The 16,816-nt window shown below is 33.9% G+C and overlaps 3 long non-coding RNA genes across 3 annotated transcripts; 1 reads left to right on the top strand and 2 right to left on the bottom strand.

Moving 5' to 3' along the window:
* Positions 1 to 3,208: 3,208 nt before the first annotated feature.
* LOC145733764 (uncharacterized) lies at positions 3,209 to 4,096 on the bottom strand. Its single transcript, XR_014179273.1, has 2 exons — positions 3,956 to 4,096; positions 3,209 to 3,666 (listed from the first exon to the last, which is right to left on the bottom strand). It is a non-coding gene; the product is annotated as an uncharacterized LOC145733764 (long non-coding RNA).
* Positions 4,097 to 4,098: 2 nt separating this feature from the next.
* On the top strand, positions 4,099 to 4,608 carry LOC145733765 (uncharacterized). The gene is made up of 2 exons (XR_014179274.1): positions 4,099 to 4,227; positions 4,283 to 4,608. It is a non-coding gene; the product is annotated as an uncharacterized LOC145733765 (long non-coding RNA).
* Positions 4,609 to 13,250: 8,642 nt separating this feature from the next.
* On the bottom strand, positions 13,251 to 15,233 carry LOC145733533 (uncharacterized). The gene is made up of 3 exons (XR_014179226.1): positions 15,088 to 15,233; positions 14,899 to 15,026; positions 13,251 to 13,547 (listed from the first exon to the last, which is right to left on the bottom strand). It is a non-coding gene; the product is annotated as an uncharacterized LOC145733533 (long non-coding RNA).
* Between the last annotated feature and the right edge of the window lie 1,583 nt (positions 15,234 to 16,816).

Here is a 16,816-nt window from a genome sequence, read left to right as displayed (position 1 = left end):
AGCATTTGATAGAGTTCGCCTCTCCGACATCATAAATATACTGATAGCGAAAGAAATGCCAGAACACCATCATAAGAGCAGTCCGCAGCCTCAATACCAACAAAAATAAAGTAAAGGCAGGAGACACTTATACGGAAGAGATACCGACACCATGAGGCATCAGACAAGGTGACAGCCTTAGCCCATTTCTGTTGAATCTCTTAATGGACAGAATTATAGAGGAAGTATCATCACTAAATATGGGATACCGAATGGGACAAAATAAAAGAATCAGCATGGTATGCTTCGCCGATGATGCAGCTATTCTCGCGGAAACTGAGGACAATCTACAGAGACAACTACACAAACTGCCAGGTCAGCCAAGCGATGAACATGACCATATCTATAGAAAAAACGAAAAGCATATAACCTTTGCTAAAGATCCCGTAAGATGTAAGCTGGTAGTTCAGGAAATCATCGGGCAAGTCTCACAATTCAAATATCTGGGTATGGATCTGTCGAGTTATTACGACCCAGTGAAGGACTTAAGAAGCCAGATCAACAAATCGACTGCCATGTCGGGATGCTTAAGGCAGATAATATGGGCAAACGAATACATGCGAAAGGATAGCAAGGTAAGGATCTACCTGTAAGACTTAATAGAAACCATAGAAGAAAGCAACAAAACGAAAATAATGCTTCGAGTAGCCAAAATGAAAACGCTCAGGATTATAATTAGAAAAACAAGAATAGACCGAATTAGGAACACTGATATTAGGGAACAATGTAGGGTGCAACACATCGTAAGATGGGGAAGACAACGTGAGAAGAATGGAAGAGGGAAGACTACCACGCATCGCACTTGAAGGGAAACCAATAGGGAAAAGAGCACCCGGAAGACCACCTAAGAGATGGAAGGACAGCTGGCAGTCCACCTCCCAGGAACTGATCCAGAGGAACCTGCAAAACTAACAGATCGCGAGATATTAAATAAGAATAAGAAGAAGAAGAAGAATTTTATATTCTCTATCAAGCAAATTTTTACTTTATTTGGTTTTTTCTCCAATTTTAGTGAAATAGAACAAACACAATCTATACGTTTGAGACAGTTTTCCTTGTTCCGAACCGGGGCGAGTTTGCCCCATTCTCCCCCTTCACCCCACGATGATTCAATGGGCATTATTGTTATAAATCTCCGTACTTTTAGCGAACGAGGAGGGTGGTTTTTCGGGGTTATCGACCGCCCTCGCAACCGTTCCCGAATGATCGTAATAATTTCATCAAGTGGCGCCAGACAGTCGGATGCTGAGACTGAATCAGCTTCTGGATAGTATCCAGACTGTCGTAGCGAATATGTTTAGTTGCTGTTAATCCACATTTTGTAGTAACTTATAAAACACAGTTCAGAATACATAAAATGAAGTAAATAATATATGGGAATGTATACATAAACCCTCAACATCCCTGTTTGTTGTCGCTTCCGGCAATTGAAAAGAGTGCATCCCCTTCAACACCACGCATAAAACCGTTTGTGAAATGACTTTGAGGGGGATGAAATACTTCAAGTGCGACTTACAGGAGCCACCATCACTTTTATGAATCATATTTTTCGTATTTTGGAATGTTGTCGCATTGTTACTGAACTAAATCCAGATTCAGTGGTTTCTCTATCAATTCTAGCAAGACAAAAGGGCTGTAAAGCTTGTAGTTTGGCTGACATGAAACCGTAAACAGGGACAAAAGCAGGATTAACATAGCATAACAGGCATGCACGTTTGTTAACACAGTGTAATTTTATTACCGAACTAGTTTCGGATGGTTTAGAGGCCAAAAAGTACAGGATAATTCAATTAACTTGTAACCATCGCAAAAATGTAGTAAAAAACTTTTTGGTCCTTCGGGGTTATCATAATTCACTATAGTCAGTTCAGAATTGCGAACTTTTATTATAAAATAGAGCTTTAAGTGAATGAGTCCCTTGTCATGCATTTAGAGAAAACTTTCAAGCCACTATAGGAAAATAACAGCTATTATCTAAACGTCTTGTTCGTGTTACAACGATATAAATCTACACTAAAAATTACTATTTCAATATTTCTGACTGGTTAATAATTTAGCTGAAAGTCTCAAGTTTGAACTTTGTAACCAATAAATTCTCTTTAGGCTTCTAATGCCATAAAGGGACTCCATTGCATAATAAATTAGATTTTATCAATCAAGTAATTTGGTGTATAGGCCTAAGCCGCAAGGAACATTTATCGGAAAATGACAGAGGTACATTAGAGGAGTTCGGCTACGGTTTCAATTTATTGCCTCAGAAGGGATATAAATTATAGAAGGCCGGAACTTGATCGAAAAAATTAATCAGCAAAATCTCTCTTGAATTACTCTTCCAACTTACACCAAAGCTTTCTAAAGCAAAGAATAATAAATGTCACAAGTAAAAATAGGTCTAAAGACCCTCACCAAACTTTCAACGAATTTCAAAACAAGGATTCCGTTAAAGCGGCTTAAACGTTGTTTATATTTTGGAAGTAATTTAATTTTAGCAAGTCACATTGTCTTCGGCCCCTTAGGGGAAAACAATTTCTTGGAGTCGACTTGAAACGAATTGCTAATTTTCCGTCGTTTTTTCTCTTTTTGGCCTTTTTGGGTTATTTGTCACTCTTACCATATAGTGAAAAAATCAATAACACAGCTTTTATATGAATATCATATAGTTGGTGACATCTGTATTGAACGAGTGGTTAGGTTAGGTCAGTTTAAAGAAATTAGCTAAAAACTCGTTTCTTTTATCTTTCACTTTGTATTCGACAAGCTTTATTTTAAAGAAGACATTATCATAAAAATAGTGAAAATCAGCGGAAAACGACGAAAAAGGTCCGCTGAAGGGAGGATACATTATTTCAAATTTCCACTTTCCCCGAGTCGCAATAAGACGACAGGTAAACGACAGAGCTTTCCCCTTTTGGTTTTTAGCCTGGTAAATGGAGTTTATACTTTTCCAGAAATAACTTCGTTTTACTAACACAGTTCTTTGTGTTTCAAGGGGGCTGGGCAATCTGTTAGGGATTAGAGCACTGTTGTCAAATACGTGTGTGTGTAGTAGAAACTTTCCCCCTTTTATAATTAACTTCATCATTCAGGTTTGAGGGCATTGTAAAACTTTACAGTTGAACTGACGATAATTAAAACTTTCTATGCCTAGAAGTTTGAACAAAACGGAGTTGGGGTTATGTTTGGTGTGTATATTGCTATTCTATCAGACGTAGTTATAAACAGTTTGATTTTAGATTAAAAAATCACGAATTGCGGTTCGTTTAGCATATTTTTTTCTAAATGCAGTTGGAACTCCAAAAAACAACCCAAAAATTGTCTTGTTTAGCATAACTGAACACGAAATTAGGCGGCTTATCCATATGCTCTGGTTTACGACGTAAATCTCTTTTATCGTGACAGGTGCGATCCAAACTGGGGGTTGAAATTTATTGGCCCAGATTATACAACCGTTTAAATATTGGTCAGTGTATTTAATTTATTAATATTGCCCCCTATTTAAGTTGTACGTCATTTTTAACCCAACGAGCTTTCAGCTTACAATCCATCAAAGTAGCGTTTCAACAATGCAAAAGAGATACGCTTTGGCTGGTTGCCCGATTTCTCTTCAGCAACGGTGAAACTTTAAAGCTGGAACAAGACAAAATATTCATCGTATTAAAAATTTTCGTCGGTACATTAACCACAAAAGTGGTTTTTTGGTCTCTATCTTGTTCGTAAACAAATGTATATAAAACCCAAACTGTTCCGGACTATAACTACAACATTGCGAGTTTGCTTTTGAAATTCACTTACAGTTGAAATGTTTTACTTTGTAAATAATTAAGGACATTTTACGCTCAATACACTCGAATTTACCAAAATAATGACTAAAATACTCAATTTTCTAGGTACAAAATGTAAGGACTGATGAACTCACCTGAAAATTTTTAACCAAGTGCCACTGAGTGTGTTAAATGTCTTCCTTAAGGTGTTTTCTCTAATTTCCAGAGCCTAATTTTGCCTAAAATTTGGAAAAAATTGCTAATTGCCATTGCTAATTAATCAAATATGTTGACACTGCTGACGTAACGGTCATGACATTCAACAGATTTTTTCAATCAATCATACAATCGTTTTGAGGCTCTATTACAGAAAGCAGAACAAAGAAATTGTCGTTTTATAATGATACAAATATTATTTAAACCTAAAGTGAGCGGTTTTTAATTGAACAATACATTTTATGTTAACTTATCCATTTTTCTAGATGCAATCAAGTTGGATGAAGTAATTACGTGAACCAGAAACAAACTTTAACCAAAGCCACTTATAGGCGGGAAATTGTAGGTTTTTACCTCTCCTAGAGGTCTTTTCCAAGTGTTTTTACCAGCTAGCAGGTTTAAACGTTTGTAAGTCATAAACAAGTTAAGTTTTTTGATGTCAAATTTCTCCAGGCAGGCTCGAAAATCAAAGTGTAAAGGTAAAACACAGGCAAATTCCAACAGATTATATTGTTCTCTTAATAGTCGTAACTGCTGCTTTATAAATAGTAGATAGAGAGATACAATAAATTTCTGCACTACATACAAAATTGTAATTTGTGTAATATCTATAATTGTACATACACAAAAATGAAGATACAATTTTGTTGAAAATGTTCATAAGTACCACAACAGGCAGCAATCGACAATCTGTGATATAATATTTTTGAGCGTCCTCTTCTGTTCTATTTATTGTTTTTAATGCAAATTTGTTTTGCTACAAATTTGACAATGAATAAGAGGACAAACATTCTAAATCACAACGCATACTATGCTTAAAGTTACACTGGAAAAAGAAATCAAACAATAACAGAAAAATGGGTATACTAAAGATATTGGACAAATTTGAATTTAAAGAAAACGAGAAAGAGAGTAAAATTAAAAGAGGTACTATTGAATACAGGAGGTTACAATATTTTTAAAACACAGCAGTAGTTACGTGTAACTACACAGTTTTTAACGTTGATTTGACATTTTATTACATTTTTGACTATTTTGTTTTGTATGTGCTCTGAATTTCTCAGTATAAGATTGACATTTTGACTGTAATTTTACTGATTTCTTAAATAGAATTACTGTATGTTATTGAGTTTAAATGCACTTCGTTTCAATTTAATTTACATAAGAACGTGCATGTCTAAATTAAAAGCAATCAATTCGACAAAATGACTGAAATATCAAAAGTTTATTAGGATCAAATATTGATATAAATTTGAAATTTTGGAAATAAGATAAATTTGATATTTTACAAATATTTTCTTCTTTCCATCACTTTTAATCATTAAATTCAGATATTTTAAGTTATTTTATTAGAATGCGACAAATTTGACAATAACAATGAAAAATTTGACAATTTTAGTTTGACAGTTATTATCACAATTAAGTAAATTTTTAATTTAAGCATATTTTCCGGTAAATTTCCAAAAATTACCGCTTTTACATCACTGGTTCCGGTAAAAAATTCAAAGCAAAACAAATTGAAAGTAATAACATTCATACAAAATAATGACGATGATATAAGAATGTTCCTAGACAAGCTACATATCACTGGTTTAATGATTACGAGCACAAGCTTTTAACCTAAAAGCGTTCAAACCTGTTTTGCATTTTACAACATTGCTCATATTTAGGTCCGTTCTAGTTCTGGATATTTGATTTGAAAGCTGCTAGTTCCTTTTCCTATGCTAATACACTTGCGCTTTGTACTGCTTTTATTGAATTAAAAAAATACAGATTATCGATTCAACATAAAATCCTGTAATTTTTAATTAAATCAAAGTAAACTGGTATCTAATTAAAGCTGACATTCCCCATTAAAATAATACAAATTCAACATATTTAATTAGAAAACAAAATTGCAAAATTTCCCGTTGTGGTTAGTTTCATGATTATTTTAGCAGGTTTGTATGACCGCAAATTAATTTTTGGTTTTAAGCCCCTCAGGTTTTTTTATTAAATCAGATTTTTTAACATGAGTAAAACAATGAAAACCCCTTAAAAAAAACTTTTTTTTACTTACTGGGGGTTGAGTAATATTTCAGTTTAAGAGAGGCAAAATCAATTTGGCTCTTAGCAGTAAAAACTTTGCCACCGTTGAAGTTAAATCAAAAAGTTCCAGTTTTACGAGTCTCATATTCCAGATCACTGACGTCGTAGAAACTTCTTAGAATTGTAAATAACATCAACAAACTTGAAACTAAACCCCACTTTTGTAGTTATAAATATTTTTTTAATTAATCCATTTCAAAGTGCCTCTCCAGGAATTATGCATTCCCACCACAAAGTTGATACGTATTTCGAGGCTTATAAAAATGCACTCGGGTCAACTATATGAAAACTTCATTAAGCTCGATGCATATTACATTATTCAATTTTTTTTTTAAAAAGTTTTGCCTTCGGGACCCTTTTTGGCCAGGTAGCTTCTATTAAAACATAATTAAAACTTTCGGGCGAAAGGAATTTTATTAATAATAAAGCGTTTTAACAGTTTTTAATGAATACTTTATGGAACGAAGAAGTCGCGAAAATTTTGTTTTACTTTCAAAGCCAAAAAGGGCTTTTATTGCTTAAGTTTTCAGGTTAATAACGATATTATGCTAAAAGTTATTCTTGCTTGAAATCACAGTTTGACCACTGTCTGACTGACTAACTTGAATTATGTCATTAAATTCAATTTTAAAACAATTGAAACACTTTTCAGTCCAATATAAATTGAAACTCAGCCGCAGCCATTTTTGTATAAATATTTAGCCGCCAATGGAGCTTTAATTAGTATCAGAAGGGTGCGCGAAAAGGGTGAAATGAAGGATGGGATTTAAAATTTAGATGGAAATCATTGTGGAGGGTTTTCCGTAATGGGATATATTTGCAAAATTTTTGTTTAAATGAGGATGTTAGAAATTGCATCAGTGAGTGAGTCGTCTACTCAGAGATAAAGAAGTTTTATGTTGTTCAAAGCATCCTTTTTACTCTGATGTTATTTACTGAATCAACAGAGATCGGGTCAGTTCTAATACCGACCACATAAACACTTTTATGGATGCGAGAAATCCAATCTTGTGGCTTAATGGACTGGAGGCTTGACTTAAATAAATAGAAATAGTGAACGAGATAGGAAACGTTAGCGGTTTAATAGCTTTTAACAAAACCGCAATAACGGAAATAGAAAAGGTCAATTATCAATTGTTACAAGTTGAATAGAAATTCATTTTGATGTGATTGATCAAGAAAAGCAGCAGAAAAATCCCCTATGCTAAAGTTTTAGCAGATGTAGACAGAATTACTGTCTTTTCGAGATGTCAATCAATAATCCGCAAAATTCAATCATACTGGAAAAACTGTTTCAACTGTTAAAGTTATTTGTATAACGAACAAGCAGGGAGTACGTGAATATAGGCGAGAATCCATGGAATATCTCTGGCAGAACGAATGCCAAAAACAAACAAAAATTACATTTTTCCAATTTGGATGAAATGCCACAGAAGACCGTAGGGGAAATCCGACAGTAGCAAAAAGGAAATATTCAATAATTCATAGAGTATGATAACGTTTGTGACCCTGTGAATGATTAAGGCCGGTTTTTACCACCGGCGTTTATGTCAGATTGGATTATCATAAAATTCCAAAGGCAACATATTTCTTCAATAAGCGTGAATCAAAATTAAGTTGTTCTACTGCTGGAACGGCAAAATTACCCTCCCTAGAAAATTCTTCTTTGTTAAGGAACTCAAGGCACTTTGAAGATCGAGAGAGTCTTAAGTAAGTACGATATTCTTCTTTGTTAATCTGAATTTGTTGGCAAGTAAAGATAGCACTATATATTTATGGGATACAAAACTAGGAAAACTTTTATGCACTCCCTGTCATTGCAAATGTAACTTTCAATATAAATTGTACTGGATAAGAGCACCAGGGAAAATCCAGCCGGAGGAATTACGTAAACATTAAATAGCAATTTACAGCCACTTTTCTAGGAAGTAGGAAACGGTTTTCGAGAGAGATCCTAAAAATTCATATCCTTTACGGAACTCGAATATGAGGAAAACAAATAATAAACCTCGCCGTACAACATGCTTTGAGTTTTTGTCCAGGTAAATAGAAATCGACTTTTTTTTAATTCCTGCCCCTAACCGAATCTATAGGGGGTGAACATTGTTATCAGACAGTGTCCGAGTTAATCCGAACTAACCGAGGGATATGACCGAGTAAATTACGATTATCTGGAAAGTCGGGATATACGCGATTGTAATTCGATCGGAAAGCTCTGACACCGGGTCGGAAAAAAGTAAATTATTATTTTGGACCACTGAAAGATAACGAAATCCTCCAGTAATTGTAATTTTTTTTAGTCGTATCATGTGTGTCACTCTGAAGTTTAACTCAATAAACACAACTACATTAAAGAAACGTTTTAATTGCAACGTTTCAAATGTAATTCAACGTAGAGAAGCAACGTCTATTTAACATTATTATTCAATAAGCACAACTACGTCGAAGAAACGTAACCTAACGTTGATTTTGGTAGATTGGAAAGTGTTAAAGCATAGTAAACATTTTCGCTTTAATTAATTTGCAACAACAACTTTGATTTGCAAATTAAATTTAACGCAAAAGATGGCGCAAAAGAGCTACGTTGACACGCAAAAGTATCATGAAAATCAACGTTAAATGTGTAACGTTCAATCAACTTTGGTTAAGAAACGTAGAAAAAGTAGAAAGTCATGTAGAAATTCGAAATACAAAAACTGTTGAGTTTTAGTTTTTGAGAAACAAGTTATAAAATAAGGTTATTATGTAACGTTATATGGTGACGTCTGTTCAACGTAAATTTAAGTTAAACATCAACCAAAAATTTGTTTCCAATTTTTTGTCTTTATTATTTTGGCGCCAGATTCTGAATGGAATTTAGACAGTTGCAAAAGTTGAAATTGTATGAGACATGTCACGTGACTTTGATAATTCAATTTTTGAGCTTGCAACAGTGTAAAGGCACATGTTAAAACTGTCACGTGACCATAAAGAAAATAGTGTAAATTGTGACAATTCGCTAATTTAAATTTGGAGAGTAGTAAAATCTGAAATCGTACACTGCACGTCACGTAACGTGCTAAAGCTAGTTGACGCCTGTCAAAATCAGTCACGTGACCTGCAATATTGAGCTTGCAACACAGCAAAAGCTACTTGACACTTGTCAAAATAAGTCACGTGACCTGCAAAATGTATGTTATAAACGTTAAAAATTTGGTAAAACAAATCTAGACAGTAGTAAAATCTGAAATTGAAAATTACACGTCACGCGACTTTGAGAATGCATTTCTGAGCTTGCAACACTCTAAAGTCTAGTTGACACCTGTCAAAATCAGTCACGTGACCTGTAAAATGTATGTTATAAACGTTAAAAATTTGGTAAAACAAATCTAGACAGTAGTAAAATCTGAAATTGAAAACTACACGTCACGCAACTTTGAGAATAAATTTCTGAGCTTGCAACACTCTAGTCTCGTTGACATCTGTCAAAATCAGTCACGTGATCTGCAAAATGTATGTTATAAAGGTTAAAAATTTGGTAAAACAAATCTAGACAGTAGTAAAATCTGAAATTGAAAATTACACGTCACGCGACTTTGAGAATGCATTTCTGAGCTTGCAACACTCTAAAGTCTAGTTGACACCTGTCAAAATCAGTCACGTGACCTGTAAAATGTATGTTATAGACGTTAAAAATTTGGTAAAACAAATCTAGACAGTAGTAAAATCTGAAATTGAAAACTACACGTCACGCAACTTTGAGAATAAATTTCTGAGCTTGCAACACTCTAGTCTCGTTGACATCTGTCAAAATCAGTCACGTGACCTGCAAAATGTATGTTATAAACGTGAAAAATTTGGTAAAACAAATCTAGACAGTAGTAAAATTTGAAATTGAAAACTACACGTCACGCGACTTGGAAAATGCATTTCTGATCTTACAACACTGCAAAAGCTAGTTGACACTTGTCAAAATCAGTCACGTGACTTTTTAAATGTATTTAGTCGTTGAAATTTTGATTAATCAAATTTAGACAGTTGCAAAAGCTGAAATGAAATGAACTTTAATAGTTGTTTTTGGGAAACTCCAATCCGATTTGTTGAAAAATAACTCATCTGGCCAACACCAACGATTTGATATTTGGATTAACGGAGAAACGGTATCAACGGAAAAAAATGGGCATTTCTACGGTTTTATCGGTTGATTATTAATGAAACTGGGTCAAATCCGTACTTTGAAAATATCGAGCGACGTTGCCAAAAAAGAGTTTTTTTGGATTTTTTTTCGGTCGATGCCAGTGACAGGACGTTTGAATTAATGGGGGGGCGATCTCGCGAAAAGTTTGTTTTTCATTTCGAAAAGCGCATTTGCTAGGCAATCAAATTTATTTATTTAAATCCGTTACACGCTATCTTTCCCAGTTTCGTAGCTTTGTGTGAAAATGGAATTTATACGGATGGAAAGTGGGACACGAGGTTGCCATTCCCAGTTTCTCTTATATTATCTCATATGCGAATGCATATAGCCGTCTTGGCGTTCAGAGGCGAGGAAGAGATGATATTTTGTATTAGGTTGATTTTGTACTTTTTGCTTTGCACCCTTTCCTGATATTACAGCAGCCGATTGAGTTATAGCAGATGTATGTTTTACAATTTGTCAGGTTTTTCTAGAAAAATTTCGTAAACGTCATAACTGAACTGAGTATGATGGTCACTTCTTTTTCATGTGTTTGACATTTTTTTTTATTTCTGTTTACTTAAAATTTAATTTATTTGAAAGGTTTCTTCAGTTTTAAATCCAACAAAACCAAAACGGTGAAAAACCAACAAAGTGTTTGTAATTTTATTGTTTGTTTTCAGTTTAGCAACCGCACCAAAAAAAGCTTATGCATTTGTCTAGATTTATAAAAGTCAGTGGCCGCGAGAAAAGTTTCCGAGGCGAAAAACAAGATTTTCCTTTTAAAGCGATTTTATATGAATGTACCGATCCGGCAAGCGTTTGTGCATAGAAACTCCCTTTTCAAAGTAATTCGACAGTTAAGGAAAATTTTGGATGAATAGTGGAATTTCTAGTATTCTTTGATATTTTACACTTATTATAAAATCAGACACAAAATCTACTAGCAAGACCGAGATTTTCATCAAGCCTGCGGGGTATTCTCCAAAAAGCCAATAATTTTTAAGATTGGGATATTTTACGGACAAATTGTTAAGATTTTGCAGGGGCAAGTTTTATCGCTTTTCTGGAATCGGGATTTATTTTATTGTGTCAGTCGGTGATTTGTCTGGGTTTCCAACGTTATTAAAACGTGACCAAAATCACAATTTTTTTCTGTTATGTTAATCATTACTTTTACAACTACCAAACGCTTTCACTGATTTTCAAGGCAAATGCGCCAAAGCTCTTAAGATTAGCATCTAAATTACAATTTTCCCAAAAAGACTAAAATCCATTTCCTATACGCCATAAGGCACGAATTTGTTAGAATGTTATACCATTTTCAGTATCGATCCTTACAGTCTTATTTGCAAAATTGAGTATTAAGCTGCTAAAATGATGCTTTTTAAGGGAAAATCAGTAACTATTTTAAACAAAAGTTACTCTTAAAGGGTTCAAATTCGTTGCAGGGCGAAATAAAGCTATTTTGTGATTAACTGTTTGATCTCATATTGTAAAGGAGGAAATTGCCTTAAAAGTTACTGGAGTAAACTTGTTTAGCCACTTAGAATTTAATCAGGATGTCTTAATTCACAATAAAGTTTAAAATTGTTTTGGCGGTTAATACGATTTCCGGGATTATCAAATTTCCTCCATTAAACAACCTACTATAAATGTTTATTTCAGTTTTCAGTTTGTTATTACTATAGATTGAAAATCGATTGATCAATCAATTTGTAATACAGCAAATTGCTCGTAAATAAGTCTCGAGTAAATATATCTGTCAAATCAAATAATTTATAACTTATTTGCCTACACACGTTTATACAGAGTGCCACAAATTCGCAAGTATTCTGATGTGTGTATTCACAAGAGTGTTCGTAATTTGCGGGATATTACGCAAATGCTGCTTACATTGATTATCATGATACAAATTTCTACCTGTTTTCAGACATAATATGTCATATTGATTCCAAAATCTGATGGAAAGATATAAATTCAGGTAAATTTTCCACCGCAAACGTTTCTCGCCTCTCGTTTTAATGGAAAAGTGATTAGTTTGTTAATTTTCTCCGACTTGGCCCGTGCTATAATAAAATTTAAGATCCCGGAGTACAATTAAACCGACTATAACGTAGACAATTTCTGCTAAAACTTGAAATTGACTCTCTCACCTGCAAGTTTAATCGTTATTTGGAGAAAATTAGTATTAAACTTGGTGCTGTACCGGAGTTTTAAGGGGGGCCAACGTGCAACTTAGAAACGCCGACGAATCTCTCTTTAGCTTGTTTAGAGAGTTAAATAGCTCGTCGTTAAGCGAATTTCCACCGATCCGAACGTATTTATAATCCTCAAGTTTAATTGTTTTTGACATAACAATAACTTCAGTACCAACACTTCTGTACAATATTTTATACAACTTGACAATTTTCCATATTAAATTTTTCTAACGTGGAGCAATGAAAATGACAAATGCCTTTCATAACTTCTGGCATCCTTTCCTCCTCGTTTTAGATGATGAATCCTGCATAGAACAGCGATACTCTTCTGTATGTGCTTGGAAAAAAACATTAATCATTAGATTTTCAATATAGAGTAGCTCTAAAGAATCTTTCCTTTCCATTCGGAAATTTAATCTCTTTCAAGTCGAAAGATTTATTTCACATTGTTGACAAAGAAACATAAAAGTGTGGACATTAATCTATTTATGGGTTAATTGAGGCCCTATAGTTTCATGTAGTTGGTAAATGGAACGTTACAGACTAATTTAGCGGCGTTGAATCATGGAACGAGTTCTAGAAAATTACAGGTCGTTAGATTCAATGAAATCCAAATAATGGAATAATAAAACCGACGCTTTGGGTATACACAACATAATAGTTTGGATACCTGGCTCATTTGCCCAAACGATATATTCGTGTTAGTGATAATGAATTTAGCCTTTAGGGCGTTATTGCTTTGTAAATTTTCTAATCTACCAATCAAGTAAAAATTAAATAACAGTAATGTAGAGTCAAATGTGTTTATTTTCAAGTCGACATACATAGTGATACAATATTCTTGATTTCCAAATACCTTCTTTACTCTGGAAATCACAAACAAACATGAATAGCAATAACATGTTCAAACCTCCTATCAGGTGATGATAAAATACGAGGGCTTCCTTAAACATCCAGCAAAATTGTCGATCAAATACCCGGCCGAGTTAAAAAGTATTATAAACAAAAAGATGATGTTCAGAATCGAAACGACCAATGCTTCTTCAATTTGACGAAACGAGTTTCTCCATTGTGACATCTTGGTACCTGTGAACAACCACAATTGTGCAATATACATCTCCCAAAAAGACTGACTATAATTTTTCCTACACCCTGTATATGATTTAATTAAATTACACTGGTATAACGTACGGTATGGGTAATTTCAAGGCTACTTCAAACTGAATTACTCACTATAACGGTGTATTGTCAAATATGTTGATATAGTCCAGGAGCTCGTTACCAATAGAGTTAAAAAAATTCATTTTTTGACACCTGACGGATTTTATGGGAATTTTCGTGAAATTGTATTGTTAACCCAGGATTTGTACTTTTAGGTTAACTGGACTTCTTAGTCTTAAACGATTACAGTCTAATAGTTAATTACGACTTTCAAATTAACTAATTTCCTAAAATTGACCCTTTAGAGATTTTTTATTTTTTAGAGAATAAGGAACCTTGGTTAATATCCAATTTACTAAGGGATTGGTTTAGTTACTTTAGTTAGTACCATGATTAGTATAATAATTAAGTCGATAAAGTCGTAATTAGTCTGAAACAAACCAATGATTGGTTTATGTGTCCTAACCTGTAGTTAATTCTTCAAAATGTGTTAAACCTCAACTGTGTTGTAAATAAAGTTCTAAGAAATGTTTTTGAATGTTTGGAATCGTCTTAAAATGTTCAGAAAGTTATAAAAATGTTTTCGAATGTTTGAACCTCTTTAAAAATGTATAGAAAGGTCTAACTGTCTAGAATCAGTAAAACTTTAGTTTAACTGAAACCTGTAAAAATTGTCTTTAACGGGTTTGTAATGTAATATCCCTGGTAAGAATACTAAAAATCAGTATTACACAGTTCAGTTAAACTCAAAATACAAAAAAAAATCACAAAAATCGAGTCAATGTTAGGTTAAAACAAATCACGGTCTTAACGAAATTTACCATTGTAACAAAAGTGTTGAGAAGCAAAATTAAATCTTACTAATATCCGTTTAAATTGTACAACATATGACCATTAATCTAAGTGATGACATTAAATAGATTGAGGTTTAACTATGGCCTATACAACCGACCCTAACTCGGTTAAATAAACTTATTTCTATGACTGAAAAGTATGTTGATAAGGCGGAGATATGCTTGAAACAAACCCGAAATTTAATAAAATTTACCGTTATAACCACTAATAGTGATAAGCTAAATTAAACCTGATTGACATTAATTGCAATAGAAGTTAATAAACGGGTTTACAATGTAATTTAAAAGTAAGTCTTACGCAGTTTAGTTGAACTGAACTAAAAACTTAGCATGTGGTTAACTAAGCATGATTCTGCACTTGGAAATAACAGACTGAATTAGCAGACTTATAAAAGAAGAGAAGTAAGTGGTTGTGAGCTTACCTCAATGTGTACACTAGAAACCAATAAGCTTCAAAACAAAACCATAAAACCACGGACTATAACACGTCGAAAATCCCACGTTGGTTTCGATGCCAACACAACTTTCAACATCGAGCCTAAACGACCATCTGCAAAATGAAATTTCAACTTTACTAGAGACCAAAATTCTACTACCTGAGGCGTTATTACACTTTGTTATTGTCCTTGCAATAAAACCAGGTATATAATCCAAATACCAGAAGATTGATTGGCTCCCGACGACGCTGAATCGAAACTGGCTCGACTATAGTCATCGATTAAACCGACGCTAAAACAGTAAAGTATTTTTATCACTTGTGTGTGTGTCATTAGGCGTCGGTGTGGTTTAGTAAGTGTGGATGTGTTTATCAAACTTAACTAGCCTTCAGGATTTCCAGATTTAAATCCTGAAGAGATATTGATTTGACTGGGACAAACTTTGAACACAAATCAGTGTATCCTGCCTGGAATTCAATAGCCGGAAGTAGCTATGCCATATAATTCCATCAGGGGCGCCAGACTGTCGCCTTGTGGAAGTGTTCCTGAAAAGGGGGTTGAAAGCCGAGGGATGTTTACCGAGAAATTTAATAGCGCGTTGCCAATAAAACGCTTAAATGTCTGCACATTTTGCGGTCATAACCAACCAAATAGTAAAGCTTTTATGAATGAAATTTATTTAAGTGCTGGAAGAGTCATAATGTATCTGAATGACTGTGATAACTTCAGTAATAATTGTAGAAGACCTATTGTTTAATATACTGAATTAGATTTAACTACCAAAAAATTGTGATGATCTTAAAAGCCATTAGAGATCCAGAAATGGTTAAATGGATGAAAATTTGCCTTAACACAAAATCAAAAACTTTTTATATGATGGTATGTTTATTACTCACTCACTTCACACAATTGTCTAGTATAAATACATTCTAGTTGTGATAATAACCTACTCAAATTGCATTGTATTAATCATAACTGTGAATAGGAAAAGCCATTGTTTAAGTCCTGAATGGTCATCTAGGGTTGTTTTGTCAGTGTCGTTATCGTTCCTTGGATTTGTATGCCCTAATAATTTGTTACTAACCCCCCTCGTTTCGTATACATAGGATATTAACTTTGAATAGGGATCTGCTGGCTCCAACTAACCTAATTAACATTCAACGTGTACTATTTTAGTCGATGTATGTGGGCTTTAATAGGGTCGTGTCAGTTAAGGTAATTTTGATCGTTGATAGGGTTGATCAACCCCCCTTTCAATTAGGACAAGTGACTTATTTAAGATACGATCTCCAACCGAGATTAACTGGAAATCAGTCACCAATTGTATCCCTGTAATGTGAAAAGTATTAATCTTGCAGTAACGGAAATAAACGCGTCATAACTACGGAGGAAATTAGAGGTCTTGTTTAGCTAATCAGCCGGTCGTTTCGTTTAATAATTGCCATGGAACACGCAATCCACCCAGTTTGAATAAAAATCCCCTTTCCCGTTATTCCGGAATTATAGAGCCGGAATTAATGGGCTCTGCAATGAATAAGTAGAAACTCCTTTACCCGACCGTCAATTATTTGCCATGCAGGATTGTTAAGCTATTATAAAGCCCATACAGGACAACGTGTTAGAGTAGTATTTTTTTAATAACGAGACTGCAGTTGTTGCTCGTCACGTGACAGTGTAAATAACTATTGTTTCAGTATCACGTGACAGCTGCCAAATATGTCGTACGTAGAACAACCAGAAAGTCAAAAACACTTTTGGTGACATTCTGACTTGCGTAGCTACATAAATATTATTTGGACATTGGTCACGTGACAATGTACGTAAATATTGATCCAGTATCACGTGACAGTTGTCAAATAAGTCACAACTATCAAATTATGATCATTCAAAGCGTAAAACTATT

This window comes from Ips typographus, linkage group LG9, assembly GCF_016097725.1.
Source record: "Ips typographus isolate SLU linkage group LG9, UJ_Ityp_2.0, whole genome shotgun sequence".
NCBI classification, from domain to species: Eukaryota; Metazoa; Arthropoda; class Insecta; order Coleoptera; family Curculionidae; genus Ips; species Ips typographus.
Note: the sequence above shows the minus strand (reverse complement) of the source record. Positions and strands in the feature narration are given on the sequence as shown.